Raw genomic sequence first — 19,625 nt, 5'->3', positions numbered from 1 at the left:
AAGTCATTCTCCAAATTTGCCAGCCTGGCCTTGTGCCCTGATTAAAACCCTTGTGAAATATTCCCTGCTGGGCTTCCCTTGTAGCTCAGTTGGTAAAGAGTCTGCCTGCAGTGCAGGAGACCTGGGTTCGATCCCTGGGTTGGGAAGATCCCCTGGAGAAGGAAATGGCAACCCACTCCAGTATCCTTTCCTGGAAAATCTCATGGACAGAGGAGCCTGGTGGGCTGCAGTCCATGGGGTGGCAAAGAGTCAGGCACAGCTGAGCGACTAACACTGAACTAACTAACTTAACTTAAACTCTTGGAGCTTTAGTCATTGAGCTTTTCCCCTGAAGTAATAGCCATACTGTCCTACTGTGTTGTCTCTGTCATATTCACTACATCTCCAGCAGCATGCAGTGGACGTCCATAGAGCAGGTTGGACTTAGGTGCATGTAGAAGCAGGGGTGTGTGAGTAGTCTTGTTTGTACTCCTTGCTGAGATACGTTGCAGCCATCATTGCAGATGAAAGCATGTTTTATAGAATGATGCAACTCAGGGCATGTGGAAGATTAAGGGTAAAAATAGGAAAGAAAATTAACTCACATATATTAATGAGATCCCTCAGTGACAGAACCAAGAGAGGAAGGTGCAGTTAACAACTCTGTACCTTAAAGCAGCATTTTGCTAAGCTTTGCAGGAAAAACATCTACCTGGGAATAATAATCAGCTGTACAATCTCTGTAGAATTCTTTGTAGAATTTAATACAAATAAATTTGAAGTCAGCTGTAAACACTGAGTATTTCTAGAATGAGTTTTCCGGAAAGTCATGTAAATAGGTGTGTTTAGAGTCCTTCCTATTTTAAAGCATGTTGGAATAAAAATGAAACAGTAAAATGAGATGAGATCTGTGTATTATAACATTTGAGAACCCCTAACATTATTTCAAAAATGGGATTTTGCAGGGTAGAAAAAAGTTTTCAAAGTTTATATGTAAAATTTTAACACTTTAATGTATGCCTTATTTTTGGTTAAGTTTGATCTTTTGTAGTTCATTTTAAAATACATAAATCTTAAATGATGGCCCACTGCTAGTAGTAATCCCACCATCCAGACTTCTAAGAGAGAACAGGGATATCATAAATCTCTATTTTATAATCAGCCTTTTGTTTTGATCATTAGAAGCTCATGTTTTTATGTTTCATAGAATTGACTATTTTGCTGTAACCTTAACAATTATTGGTATATGTTTGAGAAGTGACGACTGTCTGCCAAACAGAATTACTCTAAATAAACTTTATTCCTTTGCCAAAAGTAAATTATGCAGAAGGCTTTCTAATGAAAGAAACTTTTCTCATTTAAGTAAGAAATGCCTCCGGTAATTAGTTTAACTTTTGGTCCACATGTCTAAATAGATCATGGTGGTTGCTCCAGAACTTCTATGACTTTTGGAAACACATGTTATATTAATTATAAAAAGCAAAGAAAGCGTATAAAGAGTACAGTTAAATTCAGTGTCTTAATTGACAAACTGTGCACCTGTGACTTGGACCATCTCATGACTCTTCCTGTCTTATAAGAGTTTTCAAAGTGCTACGCTTTTATATAGCCTGGGACTAGACATCTTCTTTCTTGCAGAGAGAACCTTGTAAAAAAATATTCCTTCGTTTTAATGAAATAAGTACTAGCTAATTATTTTAAAATTTTTAACAGATTAGTTTTGTCTTCCAAATAAAACCCGAGATGAATTTCTTCCTCTCGCCTCTGGGTGGCACTCTTGTCTGCACGACGGTGGTTCACTGGCCAACCAGAGCCTTGAAAGTTCCTTGGAGACCCAGTTCCCTGAGGAGCTTGGTGCTATGGCCTGGCCCAAGTTACAGATGCTTTCCCAGATTGGAGAGTAGCAAAACCATGTCAGTAGTGACTTAGAAAGTGTGGAATTAGAAATAAGATCTAAAATGTTAAAAGTTCTTTTTTTCAAACAGAAGAGCACTTACAGTAGTGGAAGATTTCTTTTTGTTAAAAAAAGTTATAAAATATCTCTCTGATGATGTTCTGTGTTACAGTCATATAAAGTAGCAATTTCATCTAATATAATAACAAATTAGTTACATAAACAAATATAGTCATTTCTGTATTCTAAAAAAGTAATCGGAATACATATACCAAACAGCTTGAATTCAAAATGTAGCACATTCCAAACCAACTGCTTTTAATATTGTTTGGACCAGTTACTCAACAGTTTCATAGATAAAACCATGGCCTTATCGAGTGACATGTCCCACAGTAAGATGTGTATAGCGGGAGTTTATGGTTTATTGGTGTGATGGAGAAAATGCTTTGAAATAGCTTTGTTTTTCCTTGACTATGAATTTTTTAAGAAAAAATGGATCCTGTTGCTGATTTAGAAAATAATTAAGATGGTAAAGACTTTCAAAAATAACTATAAATTATGAGTAAGATTCAGAAAGGCTCTCGGGACTGCCTGGACTGGTTGTGCAGGGGGTCTTCTTGCTGGCTTCCCTCCGGCCTATTGCTCTGTGTCTGGGCTGGGGAGGCGGAGGGTCGCCATCTCTGCACCACTGCAATGCCAGACCCGGGGCTGGGAACTTGTGATGTTGTCCATCGATTCTTCTCTGCCGTTCAGTTAGACAAATATCATCACCCGCTGTATAAATAGCTAAGGCTCAAAAGATATTGAGGGCATTTGCCCAGCGCCACACATGAGAAGGGCTATGAGAGCTCTTGGGAAGCCTGGCTTATTCCGCAGGGTCTGTCTCTCCTGTGGATTCAACACCGCACAGGTCGGGCAAACAAACAGGCCTCAGCCACGTCCCTCCTCCTGTCGTGTCTCACCTGGGCTTTGTCCTCAGTCCTGCCCCCCACTCAGAGCCCTCCTCCCTTGGGCCCCTCCTCCCATCCCCGCTTGCGATACCCTCCCTTGCTCCCACCCGGCTCCTCCCCAGCTTCTCTTCCAAAGCTGTTCCTGGTTCTGCTTCGTTTGTCCTAATACTTAAGCAGCTTTTCCACCTCAGTCTCCCCCTCTGAATATGTGGACATGAAAGGAGCTAGGGTTTGGATTTATTAAAAACAGTTCCTATTAATTTCATCATTATTTAAAACATATGGACAGATCAATATGTGTGAAATGGAAAAGGACAGTTGAGGAAAGGAATGTTATTTTTATGTTTCTAAGAACATATATCAAAGACTGGAAAGTTTTCTTTGCTTAAAATTTAAGTAAACTATTTTTTAACAATGACTTACAGATTGAAGGTCTTAATGCAATTTGTCTGTTAAATACATCAAAGTTAAATTCGCCTTTAAATGTGGAGCTTACATCAGTGCAATTATGGTTGCAAATTTGCATATAAAAATTTTGGGAAATGAGGGTCTTTGTCGTTTTCATCTATGATGTTGCATTGTTGTGCGTGTGTGCTCAGTCGCTTCAGTTGTGTCTGACTCTTTGCGAACCCATCTACCATAGCCCACCAGGCTCCTTTGTCCATGGGGTTCTCCAGGCAACAAGACTAGAATGGGTCTCCATGCCCTCCTCCGGGGGATCTTCCTGAGCCGGGGATCAAACCTGCATTTGCAGGCAGATTCTTTACCACTGAGCCACCAGGGAAGTCATGTTATCATATTTGGTAACAAACCAAAAAGCACGAGGCCGCTCCCAGGTGGGGAAATAGGTTTAGCAAAGTCTGCTGCAGCTCCGGACCCTCGCTACGTGAAGTCAGGATGCAGTCTAAGGGGTGACAGTTAGGAGCCTGGGCTCCCAGCCTTCTGTGCTCCAGGCTCGGCATCCCTGTGAGTAGACAAGTGATAGACCTCCTTGCACCTCAGCCCCCTGACCTGCATATGATTGTAGCGCCGCCCTGAGGGGGCCCCTGGGAGACTTTGAGGGGGTAGACAGAGGAACACACTCAGTTCGAGGCCGCCACTGTGCTTGGTGAGCACAGACCCTCGTGGTGACACCGAGGATGCCGAGGAAGGCAGGGCAGTCCCTTGGCCAAATGAGCCCATTTTATTTTTCCGATGTCTTAGGGTGTTGGTTTTTTTTTTCCCTCCTCCATATAGTCTCTTACTTTGGAACATAACCATTTGATTAAAACCTGTTACTAGGCATCCTGGAATTTCAGAATGTAGTATGGTTGTGAGAGTTGGACTATAAAGAAAGCTGAGAGCCGAAGAATTGATGCTTTTGAACTGTGGTATTGGAGAAGACTCTTGAGAGTCCCTTGGACTGCAAGGAGATCCAACCAGTCCATCCTAAAGGAGATCAGTCCTGGGTGTTCGTTGGAAAGATTGATGCTGAAGCTGAAACTCCAATACTTTGGCCACCTGATGCGAAGAACCAACTCATTGGGAAAGACCCTGATGCTGGGAAAGATTGAAGGCGGGAGGAGAAGCGGATGACAGAGGATGAGGTGGTTGGATGGCATCACCGACTCAATGGACATGAGTTTGAGTAAGCTCCGGGAGTTGGTGATGGACAGGGCAGCCTGGCGTGCTGCAGTCCTCGGGGTTGCAAAGATTCAGGCACAACTGAGCGACTGAACTGAGCCGAGTGAGAAACAATGACTTCACCTGCGGTGGGTCAGATACGAGGAATGATGTGTCCAGGGACCTTGTGACCTGGATGTCTCTCGTGTGTCCTGGCCACTGGCTTCCTTTCCAGGCACTCCGGACCCTTGGCAGCACGTGCCCACTGTGGGATCAGTGCCAGAGGGCTGGACACCCTGGCGGCCAGTTGACATCCAGCCGTGTTCCAGCCCAGCAGGGGCCCCGTGTGGTTCTAGACGGCAGGTGGGGTGGCCTGCATCGCTCCGGCTGCTGCATCGCTGGCAGCCAAGACCCTGCCGGGGCCACACCCCAGGCTGGGTGCCTAGCTGGGCAGGGTTGCTGCCTGGGTCCTCTAGCCAGTCTATGAGCCCTCTAATGCCCTGATAGAAACCCCTCCTGTCTCAGACTCAGCACAGGAAATCTTTCATTTGTAAGAACCTGGCTCCCCCAGTGATGTCCTGGGAGGCACCAGTGGTGTGGGATCCAGGCGGCTAGATGTTTCAGGTGCTAAAAGCACTGGGAGCACTTCTTTCTCCCGCCCCCTCGCCCCGGCTAATTTGTTTTGTAGCCAAGAGTATTTAACTTGTTTTAGGAACATTTTTGCTTTCACTCCGCTATACATTTTAGTGCATCTTTTCCCTACCAGTGCTAAAGGAAACATAGTTTTAAAACATCAGGTACAGAGGAATATTCTATCATAGAAGTCACAACAGTTCCTGATTTTCTTAACGGATGTTACAACCTCCTCTCATGAGATACATGATGGAATAATATAATAATAAACAGTCATTTGTAAGGAGATCCCAAGGGGCCCCTCGGTGAGCATGAGGCTCAGCAGTGAGCCCTGAAAGCAAGGTGCGGGGGTGACACTTGTAAATTGGCCATACCTGCTTCTTCTAATAACCCCAGACAGCCTGTATCATGCAGCAATATGTAATAATTGCATCACCTTTTCTCAGACAAAGAATCATTCTTTGCTGGAAATTTAGACATAACTAGAACCGTGTATGTGTGCTATACATAAATTTATAAATATATTTACAGTGAAACATAAGTGAATGTTCAGTTTTAAAAAAAGTGAAGAATTAACATGTCAGATTGGAGACCTGCCTTATCTCCTCTCCAAGGAAATACTTCTAATACATCTCTAAAGTTCTTATTCTATACAGGGAGTGATTGTTACCTAGGTTTGAATTCATGGGATTTTAATTTGGTGCTGGCAGGATAAAGTGCATATTTATAAATTTAAAGGTCCAGCTAATGTTGGGAAGGTTAAATAACCTTGATGTGTGTCAGTAGAGGAACTTTAGAAGGCTATCTTAAAAGCTTCATCAGAAAACAATTTTTAAAAATTGTAGGTTGGTTGCAATGAGTGAAATAAGATGAATTGCAGGCCTTCTTCCTAAGGTTTTCAAGAATGGGAAAATGTATATTCCAAGACTCCAGGATTTCAGATGGCTTTAGAATATATTCAGCATTTGACTTTAATGGATGACAAGCCTCGTACTGGGAACTCTCAGACCTGGGCGCTCGATTGAGCTCTGTCCCCCACCGGCCTCAGGGACCTTGCCCGACCACATGTGGTCAAGTGGATGAGGGGGCCCCGGGGACTTCGGAGGCCCTTCCTTGAGCGTTACTTGGTCCTCTGATTTATTGTTGGACAGTTTATTATTAGGGCCACATTGTCCTTTCCTCAATATAGTAAAAGCTTCAATGACCTTTTCCCATTAAGCACTTTTCCCCACCATAGTACAGACCAGCGCAGTTCTGAGGGTGTATCTGGTGGTATGAGACCCACAGACAATGAGTGTCTGTAACATCCATCCTCTTGTGCAAAGGGCTGCCTGAGCAATGCCCACACTGCAGAGATGGAACCATGCTGAACACCCCTAGACGTCGGCTGGTTTGGAAGCAGCTCATGGGGCAGTGGGCATCCAGCAGGACTTGCAAGGATGGTGGGAGGACAAGAGGCAGGATGGGGTTTCTCAGGCCACGTTGAAGGAGCAACAACCAGGGTGGTTTTGCTCTAGTGCCTGATGTGTGCGTGGACATGACATGTGGACGTGGACGTGGGCAGCACTGGAGAGAGCCTTGTTTAGATCCGAGTTCATCCTATGGATAATGGGGAGTTGAGCACAAGTGCATTAGGAAGCTTGAGGCTCAGTGGTTGTGTGGGGTGGACCATGGCCAGGAGGGCCATGACAAGAGGCACAGAAATGGGCGAGGATTTATGTGCGTGTGTGAGTTTATTTATATGTGTGTATACATGTCTGTGTGTGTATTTATATTGTTTGTTGTTGCTGTTTTATTCACTAAATCGTTTCCATCTCTTTAGCGACCCCATGGACTATTATAGCCCACCAGGCTCCTCTGTCCATGGGATTATCCCTGTAAGAATACTGGAGTGCATTACCATTTCCTTCTCCAGGGGATCTTCCCTTTGCAGGGATCGAACCTGTGTCTGCTGCATTGGCAGTCAGATTCTTTACCACTGAGCCACCAAGGGAAGCTCTGTGTATTTATATACTTGTGTACATGTATGTTGTATGTTCTGTGTGTGGAATACTGTGGCCCAGTGGGGTGTAGGGCTGAATGCTAAGTGCCCCAAGAAGGCAGGATCTCCTGGCACCGTGTTCATTTTTTTTTTCTCAAAGCAAGCATTGGTTTGGGAAAGCAAGGTGATGAATTGAGAAAAAGTGGGAGCAGGGCAGGATGGGACCCCCTCCTTCCCATGGACATCACAGCACCAGGGCAGACTCAGCAGATGTGTCAGAGGGTACACCCAGGGATGCTCCCAAAGAATTCTCACCTGCTGGGAAGTAGAAATGTATGGGAAAGACTTCCAGGCACATTTTCTCTCCACATGAGAGAAGGTGTTCTCTAATCCTGCCGGAATTCAAGCTGACTGTAGATTTATTTACAGTTATTAAGCTAGAACTTCTGAAAGTCTCAGTTATTTTATGTTGCCTTAGCCCATTTTGTTACTGTGTGTTTTTGAAAGTAATTAGATGCTTAAAAGCAAACGTCTATTTTTCTAAAAATATAATTCCCATAAGCTTGAATTTACATTAGTCAAATTGAGTGGTATTTTACTGAAAAAAGGGTTTACTGTAGCAATAAACGAAACTTTCAAGGTTTAGGTTTGATGGAAGAGTAAATATTTACAAGGATAGTTGGTGTGTGTTAGTCATCTCCTGCTGTGTATCCTTAAGTTAATAATAATTCCTACTGTGTGCTTGTTGTCCAGACCCCAAATGATGAAATGTCTGTAGCACAGAGTCAGTCTTGGATTAGGTAGCATCCACTGGTTCCTGAGTGTTTCCTATAAGGTTTCATGAGAATGGACAAGCCATAGATTAGTCAGGTTTCATCAAAGAACATTCTATTATAACTTGGTTCAGCTTCTCAATGGCCATGGAGACTTAAGATAGATGACTGCACCAGAACAACAGACTGCAGGGCTTTTTCTTTCTCTTTTCAGCTGTAAAACCAGTCATTATTTTCATTAAGCTGCAGTCCAAGCCCCCTGACACCTAACTAAGGAAAGTAGAACTATGTGAAAGGTAACAGATGGCGGAGGCTGGAGTGATGAGGGTGACACGTGTGCTGCCAAGTTGTTCCACGGCTTCAAAAGGTGTAAGGTGATCGCCTAGGGGGTGGTCCTGAGAGGAACGGTCCACCTGAGAGGCTAACACTGTGCTTTTGTTGGACTTCCCTTCCTGAGCTGAAAATGTCAAGACTTTCAAGTACATGCTACCAGTGAAGGATACTAATTACATCTGTTTAGCCATCAGGGTCTAATAAGTGTCTGCATGACATACAGTAAATAAAAATGCAATACAGCAACTCAATATATGTGGAAAATTAAAAGCTTGTATTCATACTGAATACGCTCACCATGCAGTGTATGAGCTTGCCTGCAGTTTCCAGCAGAGAAAACGTTCTTTTACCTCAAGGCATCTCTCTGGAAGGTCCATGGTCTTTCGAAGCCCAAGTCGCCAGAATCTTCCTTAGCAGGCTCTCAAGGAGAGTGGACACTCCATCAATGTGCCAGTTGATAGAGCATCAAAGGAGTCACAGGAGAGCTCCCTGAACCCACGTACATCCTGGGGAGGAGCAGGTGACAGTGGCCCCTGAGCTGGACCTTCTGGTTGAGCTTTTCACTTCATCAGTTTCAGAGCAGGCATTGACCTTGTTTGGTGGCAAGCTCGCCCCCGTTGACAGGAGAACAGGGATTCCTGAGCCATGGGGGAGCTCTGGGGATCTTGGGCGTGTCTGGAGACGTTCTGGTTGTCACAGTGGGGAGTGGGGCATGCTGGCATCTAGTGAGTAGAGGCCAGGGATGTCACACTCTACGGTGCCTAGGACTCCAGCAAAGACTTTACAACCAGGAGAGTCAGCAAAGAGAAGCTGTGTAAGGACGCCAGGGCAGGGGAAGGGCCAGGCCCTGTGAATTAACCCGTGCATTTCGGCAGCCATCAGAGGATGAAAGGAAGCTCCCAGCTTAACCAAGGACAGGAAAACACTTGAAGGTTTAACCAGGGAGACTGAAGCAGGGGAGGCAGGTGTTTTAGGTGAACTGTATGGAAATTGCCAACATGAGACTGTTTTTCCAAAAAAGAGGAGGGAGGTACAGTTCCTATGGTTCAGCTTGTAAAATAAGGGCTTCCCTGGTGGCTCAGTGATAAAGAATCTGCCTCCCAACATAGAAGACACAGGTTTAATTCCTGGTCCAGGAAGATCCCACCTGCCTCAGAGCAACTACGCCCGTGTGCCACAGTTCCTGAACCTGTGCTCCAGAGTCCGGGAGCCCCAAGTATTGAAGCCTGTACACCTAGAGCCCACGCTCTGCAATAAGAGAAGCCATCACAGTGAGAAGCCCATGTACCACAACTAGAGAGTAGCCCACACAGTCACAAAGACCCAGCACAGCCAATAAATTAAAAAAAAAAAATCAATCAATTGAAGTAACACATGAAGTAAACTGATTGGTTCAGAATCAACATGAAAAACATCCGAGATGTATTTTGTCTGGAGCCCAATCTGGCTGAGAGCATGCAGCTGTAGGTGTGAGTGCAGCGGGGAGGGGCTCAGGGGGGCTCTGTTCCCCCATGCAGGTCACTGGGAGAGCCAACAGGGGGAAGGTGAGCAGAGCACAGACTTTGTGGTGGCATGTCAGCCCATGGGCACAGATGGTGGCTTTCTTCAGAGGTCCGGAGCCCTGTCTGGTGAGAGATCAGGCCGGGGGACTTCCCAGCCCGGTGTCCGGTTCACACCAGTGTCCCGTTCACACCAGTGTGCGGTTCACACCAGTGTCCGGTTCACACCAGGCACGGTGACCCCTTTGGGATTTGCAGCCTCTCACACTCTAGGGTATCTGTCCTGGGCCACGTGGCCTGGCCACCACACAGGCAGCCTAAGGAAAGGGGCATCCACTGTGGGGCTTGAGCCCTGACCTTGCATGTGGATCTCTTGTTTCCTTGCATCTGTGACCACACAGGCTCGTCTGGCTTGAAGTTGTTGTCCCATGAAGTAGGGTCCTAGCGGCTGTCTTGGGGGCATTGGAAAGGTGAGCACAATGAAACCCCAGTGCCAGATAGCAGAAAGGATTCCCTGTGACCGGAATATCGCCTATTGACTTACAAGTTCCTCTTTAAACATTTAGAACTCAATGAAGATTCTTGAGAAAATTCACATGTTTCCTTTAGGCAGAGAAGAAATGAGATGGCTTCTCCCATTTCAAGTACTAAACAGTTACTTGGGCGAGGAGGCTGCTTCAACTACATTTGGAAGGGAGGGATTTTTTTTTTAATATAAGAGATTTTAAAATAATGATTGTGAGTTATGGTCCATCAGGATCGACCTTGGATACAAGGAAACAATGTCAAGAAGAGCATTGTAAATGGAAGTTTTGTTCCTGGAAGGAAGTGCTCTCCTTGTGGGGATTAATCTCTTTTTGTGTGTTGATTTCTTTTTAATGCATAACAATAAGTGGCAGGGTGGTAATTGCAGATTGTTCAGCTATTAATGCTATTTACTGGAACACAGTTCAGAGAGAACATTGTTTTATAAAGAAACAATAAACAACAGTTCTCTTTTGTTCTTCTGTGGAAAAATATCTTTTGGTAGGTATTTGTGGGCTTGAGAGATGTTAGCAAAAGAGAACCTTTTAGTAATAAGACATTAAAATAGTTTCATTCTTTTACGAGTGGTTGACCACTGAAAAAAAAAATAGAAAAAAAAATTAAAAAAATTTTTAAAAAAAAAATACCTTTTTTTTTTTAAAAAAACTTGAGTCTTGGGTGAGCGTGTGCAAGATGGTGCTTCTGTGAAGACCCACCCAAAGCCTATGTGTCAACTGTTGCTTCCTTCCCTGGGTCTCTGTGGAGGGCTGGCTAATGCAGAGTGGGTCCCGATGATCTGGGCCTCTCTCTCAACTGTACAGGGCTGCCCCCTGCCCCTTGGAGGTCATTGCTTAGAGGAGGTTTCCCCTGTGATCGCACCTCCATGGGCATCAGGGCTGTGTGTCTAGTGTATACATTCCGGAAGCACATTTTTAAGCCACGGCAACCACTTGTTGACTTCACTTGAAAGTATAGCTTTAAAAATATATTTGCATTCTTAAGCAGAGTGAATGAGGTGAGAGAATACTTTGCTCTTGAAAGTGTCGCCCTCAGCGTGGTGCCGTGCGTTCGAGGCTCTCTGCTCCCGGGTGTCCAGGGGGTCCTCATTGATCCCGAGGTCACAGTTTCTCTTCTGATGCTCGAGTTTTTGTCCACACCTTGGTCTCTTTCTGGCCTTGATTGACCTCTTTCTCGCTGTGTATAAAATGGAAAGGTCGAATGATGACCTTTCCAGATCTTCCTTCTCTAAGGTTTTGTGGTCCCAAGGAACACTAAATACCCTGTCACGCAGACTCAGTGAATCTTCCCCGCCGTGGATTTCGGTACTTCTTTCTGAGAGAACAGGCGTGTGTGTTGGAGCCTAATCTGGGTCTTTGCGTGAGGGTGAGGAACTGTTGTGGACAGTTATACCTGCCCTGCATATTGGCCATGGCCTTGGGTGGCACCTGAGTTGTGTTCAGCTTATGGTTTTCTCTAAGAATTTCTTTTCAGTATTATGTTCAGTTCAGTCACTCAGTTGTGTCCGACTCTTTGCGACCCCATGGACTGCAGCACACAAGGCCTCCCTGTCCATCAACAACTCCAAGGGTTTACTCAAACTCATGTCCATTGAGTCAGTGATGCCATCTAACCATCTCATCCTCTGTCGTCCCTTTCTCCTCCCGCCTTCAATCTTTCCCAGCATCAGGGTCTTTTCAAGTGAGTCATTTCTTTTCATCAAGTGGCCAAAGCATTGGAGTTTCAGCTTCAACATCAGCCCTTCCAGTGAATATTCAGGACTAATTTCCTTTAGGATGGACTGGTTGGACTGATTCACTGTCATGAGGAGCGTTTATTTCTAGCTGAGGTATTCCTGAGACAGGACAAACAGGGAACCTGGAAACAGTGTGGCTGCCTGTCTAATACCTACATACATGTGCGTGGTTCACTCCCTGGGGCTTCCCTGGTATCTTCAGGCAGTAAAGAAGATCCGCCTGCCGATGCAGAAGATACAGGTTCCATCCCTGAGTTGGGAATATCCCCTGGAGAAGGAAATGGCAACCTACTCCAGGATTCCTGCCTACGAAATCCCATAGACAGAGGAGTCCAGTGGGCTACAGTGTGTGGGGTCGCAAAAGAGACATGACTGAGCAACTAAACAACGTGGTCCACTCATGGGAATAACTCCTACCTTGATGATGCTGTAGGTTCTCACATGATTAGGTGCCATTAGTGTGTTTCTGACCAGCCTGTGCTCAGTGAGGCTGTGACCCCTGCTTCTGCTGCAGAATACCGTCAAAGCTATTAAGGACAGGGTGGAGGAGAGCGTGGAGAGACTTGACTCAGTTTGGCCTCTTCTGCAACGAGCAGGTGGTAGCCGCAGAGAAAGCAAAGTTAAGCATCCTCCGACCCCCACCCCACCCCCCAGGCCCTGGTATATTCTAGGGATGCACAGATGCCTTTGTGCACAGATCTGACTATCCGGGGCAGTCCTCTTCCAGAACGAGGTGTCCCTGACCAGTGAGCACACGCGAGTCTGGTGTAACCTCCAAGTGCAAGTGAAAGTCGCCTTAGTCATGTCCGACTCTTTGCAACTGCATAGACTCTAGCCCACCAGGCTTCTCTGTCCATGGAACCCTCCAGGCAAGAATACTGGAGTGGGTTGTCATGCCCTCCTCCAGGGGAGCTTCCTGACCCAGGGATCGAACCCAGGTCTGCCACATTGCAAGCGGATTCTTTACCATCTGAACCACCAGGGAAGCCCGACACAGCCTCTGTGCTCCCCTCCCCCCAATCCCCCACCTCGTCATTTACCAGCAGCAGCTCCTTGAAGCCCTCGCTTGCTAAAGTCTCGTCGCGAGGGGTTAATCACGGCTCAGAAGCACCTGCATCACCCTCATTAGGCCAGCCTGTTGTGCAAACTGTCATGTTGTGGATTTGAGGCTTATCAGGGTCACAGCTAAGATGGTCCTTACAGAGGCAGACTGAGGCATCTCCAGGGCCGGGGGACGGGGGTGGGGGCAGCTGGCAAGTCCCTTCTCTCTGTGACTCTCAGCAGCATCCCTCATCTTCTGGAATCGTAAATGTGCCAGGACTTCCTGGTGGGTTTGCAGCCTCCCTTCTTCAGTCTCCCAAGTTAGTGGGGACAGTGCACGACTCCATGAGTATACTAAAAACCACTGAGTTGTAACTCTCTAAAGCGTGAATTTTTATTCTAGGTAAATTACATCCAAAGCTTTTATAGACAACAAAAAGAAAAAGAGGCAGGTAAGGCAGGCTGGTGACATTGTCAGCTCCAGTATCAGAATTCATATAGTGTTTCTTAAAATCAGTTAACCAATCAGTCTCCCTTTTCCTGGAGCAATCAGCCCATCTTCATCAGTTTAAAGGCGAGCTGAGTTTTTCTTCTCAGATGAGGGATTCATTGTTAAGCAATCATAAAAAAAAAAAAAAAAAACAAAAAAAAACCCGAGGCTCTCCTGTAGGGCTTGTGGTTTGCAGTGGCTTTCTCTGCCATCTGCCTTCTAATTCTGTCCCAGGTCCTACGCATATGGTTCAAGCAGCAATGCTGTGACCCTTAGAAGTTTGTTTTGTGTTTGTGACTCTCTCCTTTGCTGTGTCTTCTCTGAAGCACTTTTCAGGGTGAGAAGTAGGAGGTGATTTTGTTTCTCCAGCGGCAGAAGGCAGAACCCAATTACTCTGTCCTGTCATATTTCTCCTGGCCTTGGTAACATAGTTACACCTGGAGAAGTCACATTTGTCCAGCACGCATAAAAATCTCTGCCTTTCCGCCAAACAGATTACACCACAGTTGGCCTTTTGAGCAGAGAACGAGTTGCTTGTACTGCGTATTCCTTGGCCCAGATCCTGAAAGTAATTTTTAAGCTTTGTCCTCTGTGTTTATTTCCAGTGACTTTCTGTAAGGGCAGTGCTTATGACATGATCTGTTAATAACTTTCTTTTTCTTAATATGTATTTTTATTCATTTATTTGACTGCGCTAGGTCTTAGTTGAGGCATGTGGGATCTAGTTCCCCTACCAGGGACCGGACCCCTGCATTGGGAACTCAGAGTCTTAGCCACCGGGCCACCAGAAGTCCCTGTTATGCTTTTCTTTCCTTTTTTTTTTTTGATTAATGAATTTATTTTGATTGGAGAATAATTACTTTACAGTATTGTGATGGTTTTTGCCGTACATCAACATAAATCGACTTACAGGCTATAGTCATAAAGCCTTTTTATCAGCAAAAGCCCTTCCTGAACCGCTGTAGAGCCTGGCGGGGCCAGGTCACAGTTTGTGGTGTGTAGAAGAGGGCAGGTAAGCTAGAGGAGTAGAGACTCCTCAGCAGTAGTGAGGGGACCTTGGGATTGAACTTTGGGGGGGCTTTTCAGATCTGTCCTTCCGGAAGCCAAGACTTTTCTGTCACTCAGCATATCAAGCCTCGCCAATAAAGCGATCACTGATACTTAGAAATTTGTTGTTGAGGCACTTCAGGATTGTGCCTGCCTCTTTAATTGTTAAAGAAAGGTTAGATTATGTCCAGGGGTAGTGTTCCAAGTAACCCTCTGCATTCACTTCTTCTGCTAATTAGTAATTCCATGAACGGGATCTGTTAACCAGATTAATGGGATAACCGGATCCCAACAGTCCACATCCTCCCAAACAGAAGAACTTCCCATAGACTATTGTAGAGAAAAGGTGTCTTCTGAAAACTAGTGAGGAAATCATTCAGTGGTTTAGCATTTTCCCTCAGATGTGAAAGGAGGACTACAGTGACTTCGCATACATGGATTCTATTTCTGAACAATTCCGTTTGGCCTCCTGGAAGGTCTGAGTGACTTTCAGGGGAATAACTGGATCTGTTTGCTCCAAGGAGCGGGCGCGAGGCCGCCGAGGAAGCAGGGAGACAGATGGCCGGCTATTGTGTTACCACCATCATCTGCTGGGCCGTGAGCAAATATTAAGTGAATAATATATATGTAATTGGTGTGAAAGTACAGTTGCAACATTTCTAATTCCATGTGAAGGATGGCTGCTTCTTGAACACTTGTATTTCATCGAATGCTATATTGAAATGTTTCTGTTTACAGGGTTAATCCATTTTAAACTGCTTTATAGTGAACGTTTTTCCCCCATTTTTTGACACCACTGTGCAATATTTTGAATTGAAATGGCCTGTAATGGCCCTTTTTTATTTTCCATAACAACACGAGCACTAAATTATAGCTGTGCAATTATGTAAACAATGGAAATGCTTCCAGAATGAATCCTTCCTTTTAAATTTTCATTTTGTGTAATTGTTGGAAGGTTTGAAGCCATAATAAACAAAATTATTTTACACATTTATCGTTCTAAAGGTCAATTATAAGAGAACTAAAGAAACAGCACTATGCAAAATGAATAAACCAATTTCTGTTGCTATCACCATATGTTTTTCTTATCACTTATGGTTTTTCCAGTTGCTGTGTACATAGCATTCAATTAAAGCGATTCATTTACTAGGCTGAATGCGGTTCGTGTTTATAGAACTGTGCTTTGGAGGGGAGGAAGCAACACGCCTCTGTTTGAATTACCTGATTTTTTGTAAGATCAGCGATAAGAGACAGATGCTCCTAGCAGTTCCTTTCCCATAAACCTGAATCTGTGGATAAGCTATACATCCATAATCATCATCTTACAATCTAGTTTTCATACTCAGTGTAGCTTGTGTGTGGACTTTTAACCAAAAACGAGAGGAAAATACTAGTTTGAAGGTCCGTTCCTCCTCCTCCAGCTTTTTGCAGATTGAATTTGCTTTCTTTTGAACAAAAGCATGTGAAAGAGTTTCATGCTGGTCAGTTTTCAAGAATAAACTTCATTCCTATTTTAGAGTCCATTTTTGATGCAGCTTGCTGTTTTGCTTATTATTTTCAGTCCGTTTAAAAATATGGAAAAGAAACTAATTTTTGCTATCAGACTCACTTGATTGGGGTAAACTCTAGAACTCCTTAGAAGAGTGGGCTCTAGCAAATCTAAAAAAGAGCTTTTCCCATTTTTATTGCATCATTTGCCCTGTGAATTATATACACTTTGGCTGGTTGCTGTAACACTTTGCTAAGGATATTATTTAAGAGCATTAATTTGTATTTTTTTTTTAACTTCTGGGAGAATGTAATCTAAGAGGCTTTGGGAGCCACCTTTGAAATGTTTTAAAAAGCTCTTTCTGAGCATCAGCAAAATAGTAGTTCACTAAATTCTACAGAGTAAATTACAGAAAATAAAAAATCCTTCATGGTCCTTCCCTTATGTTTTTATTCCACTTCTGTGTGACCCTTTCCAACTTACAAAGGCGTGTGTTCACATCTTTCCTGACACATTTAAGTCTGGGGGAATCAGCCCCTGCTTGGAAGAGAAACCAGAAGTTCTCAGCACGATGTGATCTGTCCACGACCCTGTGCAGGGGGCCTTGACCCCAGACCTGGGACTCTTTCTACGCTGCCAGAGTCTGACTGCAGAACAGGGCCATATACCCCACAAAGGAGGAGGCACAGAATAGCCCTGAGTCGCACCCTAGGAGCCGTTGCCCTGGCTCTGCCAGCTCTGCAATCAGGAGTTGGGTCAGGAGCTGGATCAGGGACAGAATTCTCTCTCCGCCCAGGATGCAAACCACGCTTTTAACAGGGAGAGTCTGCATCCGACTGAAACCTTTGGCAAAAATTCAGTATCCTTGGTTCACTATAATTATACTGATTTAAGGGTTATTTCCTATTTATGACATAGACTGGGGCTTCCCATGGGTGGCGCAGTGGTAAAGAATCTGCCTGCCAATGCAGGAGTCGCAGGAGACACAGGTTTGATTCCTGGGTCAGGTAGATACCTTGGAGTAGGAAATGGCAACCCACTGCACTATTTTGGCCTGGGAAATCCCATGGACAGAGGAGGCGGGTGGGCTCCATGGGGTCTTAAAAGAGTCAGACAGAACTGAGCAACTGAGCATGCACTCACACACATGCATGACACAGAATACTGGCTTTCCAGAACATTCTTATTTACATGGAAAAAAAAAAGTGAGTTCCTTTTTAAAAAACGACATAGTGTTCTCTTTGGACTTGAATATGACAAAAAAAACATGAGGGTTGTATGTGTATAATTGGTGTTTGAGAAGCACTGTCCTGTCTGGTCTCTGCGAAGGCCTGCTGACTGACTGGAAAGTTTTAGTCTCAGGATTTCCATCTTTGCAAAGACCGCAGCATCACTGTGCTCGGGGTGTGTGGAGAGGAAGGCGAGAGAGGGCTCCTCCCGGAGATGGCCAAAGCACTGGGTAGACCCCACTCTTTCTGGGAAGGTGCAGCTGCTGTCCTTCTAGCATCCCAGTTATTCCTGATTGCAGAATGTCGTCACTAAGATGTCGTCTTCAGGCTGTTCCATTTCAGTGTGGGTAAGCGGAATAAGCCAGCATATGGCCCTAACTTGGCCAACTGGCCGCACAGTCCCCCCCTTTAACCCCCACGTTAACCCCGGCCCAGCACTGCTGTATCTGGCGGCTCCGCTTCTCCTGGGGGCCGCCTTCCGTGGGTGGCGGGCAGGCCAGGCCAGCCATCTGTCATCTTGCCCTCTCTTTCCAATCTTCTCGCCCATAGAAACAGGTTCCGTTGAAGAGCCTGGCTGCAGTCCAGGGGGTGGGGAGCCTGGGACTTGATCTTGCTGCCCGCACCTCTGCCGTCTTCAGCACTGGTGGCAACTTAGTTTTTGGAATGCCCCATTTGCAGCTCGTTGCCCTGACACGCCTGAAACTTGTGAAGTGAAAATGAATTTCATGTATAAATCCTGGCTTTAGCTTGTTAAAGGATTTTGTTCCTAATTCCCATAAACTCATCTGAGAAAACCCTTTTTTAAAAATTAAACTTCTCAATTCCAGTGGTTTAAAAAAAAAAATCTGTGATTTAAGTATGCAATAAAGATGTTAAAAATCCACAGAGATCAAGGCTGAGTTCCTCCTCTCAACAGATGGAATGAAGGCAAACCTAACCAAGTTAACATCATGGTTGTTTGCATTATTAATCTTCCCATGCATGGCATTCTGCTACCTTGCAAGCCAGGTTTGCACGAATCCTTTCGTGGCAGCAGATGTCAACAGAAGAGTGCTTCCATCTGCTGCCCGAGACGTTGATGCCTGATACCCCTCGACGAGGCCCAGCGCAGAGTGTACCTCTGTGAGTAATTACAGGTGTGTGGTGAGGAGCCCAGGGCATTAATCAGAGGCTTCATTATGAAAAAGGTGGATCTTTTGTTCCGCTCCTGGAGCGAGAGTTGACCACACACTTTCTAAACTGCAGTGTCCATCTGCTCAGCTCCTAGAATGTTTGCCTTGGCTGATGTGGACACTGAAACGTATCAAAGGACGTGATTACAGCAAGTTTAAACATTAACCTGGGAGAAGCATGGTTCGGGTTTTTCTTTCCTTTCCTCCTTCCTTCCTCCGTTTTATCTGCTTATTTATCTGTTTGATCTCTCTATTTTTCAGTATAGGAAAACGTCTGCTGAAATGCTAAAACCTTGCATTAGTAGTTGTGAAGTAATTTGCCATATAAGAGTTTTAATAGAGTAGGCACTGCACAGTCATTTTTAAAGGACATAAACATAATGATTTGTAGACACTGAGTGAGCTGACTGTGTAAGGAAGAAACCATAGAAAAATGTTTTGTGAACACAGGAAAATTTTCTTTTACCATTACAAGTTTTTCACTGAGGTTATTTTTATTATAAAGGACTTAACCTGTTAGGATGTAGCACATTGCTGCTCCTTTACTCTAATTTAATCAAGTTAAGTCGGGATTATCTTAAGGATTTTCAAATAGCCACCCTGAAATTTGAGGACGGTTTGGGGGACGTTTTTTGGTGTGTTTTTCTTCTTACTCCTACTTTTGGGGACTAATTCTAGGTTATGTAACTGCAAATCACATACCTGTAGCACTTCAGTACATTTGATGAATGCACTTGGCCTAGAACAGCATGAAAACAGTTGTGATTTTCTTACTAATCCTCTTTGCACACACTCACTCACACAGATGGCTTCAGAGATGTGGCCCAGCCATGGATGGCAGGAATGCCGTCCAGGAGGGGAGCGGCGGTCTGCCATGGGCTGGAATGGGGTGTCAGTCTCAGAACAGAGCTGGCGGGCAGGGGCCAGCTGGCCACCCACCAGTGAGAGGCCTGGTGTCTGGGGGAGATCGTCTACTTGCTGCACCGGGCACAGCTGCCTCACCATCCACTTCTACCCAGAGCATTGCCCACCATGTGATCCATCCCAGCGGGACCCCATACCCCTCCACTCCCACTGTTTCACTCTTGCAGTCACCTAAGGAGTGAAGTTTCCATCTCTGCCAACTTGAGGAGTTTGTCACAGAACAGTGCGCTTTGACTTTCGTGAACTGAAAAAGTTGAGAATTGACAGCTGCTTGCAGGTTTTATGTATTTATCTACTTCCACACTCCTCAG

At 45.1% G+C, this 19,625-nt stretch overlaps 1 protein-coding gene across 5 annotated transcripts in view; it reads left to right on the top strand.

The window, feature by feature from the left end:
• RALGAPA2 (Ral GTPase activating protein catalytic subunit alpha 2) overlaps nucleotides 1–19,625 on the top strand; it is a 271,212-nt gene that overhangs the window by 123,998 nt on the left and 127,589 nt on the right. The window lies entirely within an intron of this gene.

Source organism: Dama dama, chromosome 23 (assembly GCF_033118175.1).
Source record: "Dama dama isolate Ldn47 chromosome 23, ASM3311817v1, whole genome shotgun sequence".
NCBI classification, from domain to species: Eukaryota; Metazoa; Chordata; class Mammalia; order Artiodactyla; family Cervidae; genus Dama; species Dama dama.
The sequence above is the reverse complement of the archived record's forward strand: the minus strand, read 5'-3'. Positions and strand labels throughout refer to the sequence as shown.